Below are 2,742 nucleotides of genomic sequence, written 5' to 3' on the forward strand. Positions count from 1 at the left end.
CCGCCCTTGACAATCCCCTGGCCTCCCCTACCCCCCAGTGTCTTATGTCCATTGGTTATGCTTATATGCATGCATACAAGTCCTTAGGTTGATCTCTTAAAAGAGACCTTCATTGAATTGGATCCTGATGTGTACAATTTGTGCCCCAGGGCATTGTCAAAAACAATAGAGCAATCAGCCTGCAATTAGTGGAAGGTAACTGTTGGTGAGATATAAGAAAGGCCTACAGCTTCACTGAGAGATCAGGGAAAGAGGCCTCCAAAGATAGCCCCTCAAAAGCTTACACTGTCATCACTGGGTGACTGTCATATGCCCAAGGCTATACTTTCTGGGGTATGAGATGAGAGAAAAAGAATTTAAAAAAGAAAAAATAATGACTGAATATTTCCCAATAATCTAATCTACACATCCAAGAATCTCAACCAACTCTAAGCAGGATAAAAAGAAATAAATCTACATTCAGATACCATAGTAAAGTTAATGAAAGAAAAAGATTTTCAAGAACAAACACCTTGTAAGAAGCAAATCCTTGTAACAATCATATACAAGGAAATTTCAATAAAATGAACTGTCAGAAACAGAGGAAGCCAGAAGGTAGTATGATGACATATTCCAAGTGCTGTGGACAAACACACAAAAAAGCAGTCAGGATTCATATTCAACAAAATTATCTTTCAAAAATGAATATGGAATAAAGACATCCACAGATAAACAAAAACAGAGATTTCATATCTAGCAGACCACACTTACAAGAAACACTAAGAAAGAGGTCTTTATGTAAAAGAAAATACCCAGACACTAATTCAAACCTATCCCCAAAATTAAGAGTACTGGTAAGGCTAATTAAAAAAAAAAACAGCCAATAAAAATTTACATTTCTTCTCCCAATTTATCTGATCTGATTTAAAAAGCAGTTGTATAAAATATTATGTATGTAATTGCATGGTGGGGTCTATAGCATTTAGATAATTCAGCTGATATGAAAGTATTCCTGGAAAGCACAAATTATTTAAATTGACTCTAGACATAAGAGAAAACTAATAGACCTAGATGGAGAATAGAGACCGAATTAGCAAATTTTAAGCGTCTATTACATAAAGCTCATGCCCACAGGGCTCCAGTGATGGATTCTCAAAAAGCTAAAGCCAGAGTTACTGTACGAGCCATCATTTCTACTTTGATCATAGGTATCTAGCAAGGAGAAATGAAAATATATGTCCACACAAAACACCCCACAAACCCTGTACATGAATGTTCATAGAAGTTCTTCATAATAGCCAAAAAGTGCAAATAGCTCCAATGTCCATCATCTGGTGAATGGAGAAATCATTGTTTATAGCATTCTTTTATGTTTTTACTGCTGTAAAATTGATATCAATTGTGTCCTGTTCATATCTGATTTTACTGATTTGAACCTCTCTCTTTCTCTTGGTCAGTCTAGCACCACTCAATAAATATACTAAAACCACTGAATCGTATACTTTAAAAGGGTGAATTTTATGAAGTGAAAGTTATATCTCAATAAAGGTGTTATAAAAAAACAAAAACAAGAAAGGACACCATATAAAATTTTCCATCCTGACAAAACTAAAGTCTTTTAGGCAATGGTGTATACACAGGTGATAAAAAGAGAGCAAGGGCATGTTTACCAAGAAATTAGGATGATGGCTATTTTCAAGAAGGAGGGAAGGGTCTGTGATCAGGGAAGGACACAGAGGACACTTCTGCAGCACTGTTCAAAATACCTACACATCGGGATGGTCACTCAGAGCACATTGCCACAGTTCTAATGAGAAATCATTTAGGCTGTAAAAGCAGCAAAATCACATAATTGCTGAGACCCCAAAGTGACTCATCTGTGCTATTCTCTTGTTTATTTATTTTAATAATTCAGAACTTACAGAGGGCAATCTACTGGCAATTCTCTTTTCCTCGCCCCACTCGCCACCATATTCCACACCAACTCATTTACGCTACTATGTGCCCTGACAGATTGTTCTTTATGGGGTGCCTTCCTCAGCCTCCTGAACACCGTTTCCAGTGGGGTTTGCCCAGTTTGTGTTATCCACAAGAAATTAGAGTGTGGCAGGAAAGGGTACTGGGAATAATTAATTATTTTGTTCCTTCTCTTCTGCCTCACAGTTTATAGAGGTTCTATTCAGACTACAGCTTCTGTCTGGCAATCCTTTTCCCAAGGTTCCTTCTCTCAACTAAATTCTAGTAACACCGTTTCTTGTAACTGCCCATGGGACCTACATACGATATTGTCTTCCTGCTGTTGTGAGTGAAAGGGTGACTCAGTATTGTTTGTTGCTTCCCTCAATCCTGCTAACACTTCTGTAAACAGCCGCTTTATTAATAAATCTTTTTTAAAAATCTCAATTGAATGTGTCATTTGGTCTCTGCTTGGCCCTTAATTGCAAGGAGAATAATCAGAACTTCCAAACTTCTATTCTAAACTTTAACAACTTTCAGTTATTTCTATACAGTGTATCAATGCAGAAGGTTGAGAAATTATTAATGCATCCATGTAGTAAAATCACATATTATAAGTACCTTATATCAGCAAGTTAAGTATTATTATTCTTTTTTTCTCCATGTTAATGGAATAACTGTAAATCTCTGCCATCCTTTAGTTATGAAAAAGTTTTATACTTAAACTAGAGGCCCGGTGCACAAAAATTTGTGCACTCGGGGGGTCCCTCAGCCCAGCCTATGCCCTCTTGCAGTGTGGGACCCCTC

The sequence above is a fragment of the Myotis brandtii genome, unplaced genomic scaffold, assembly GCF_000412655.1.
Source record: "Myotis brandtii unplaced genomic scaffold, ASM41265v1 scaffold204, whole genome shotgun sequence".
NCBI classification, from domain to species: Eukaryota; Metazoa; Chordata; class Mammalia; order Chiroptera; family Vespertilionidae; genus Myotis; species Myotis brandtii.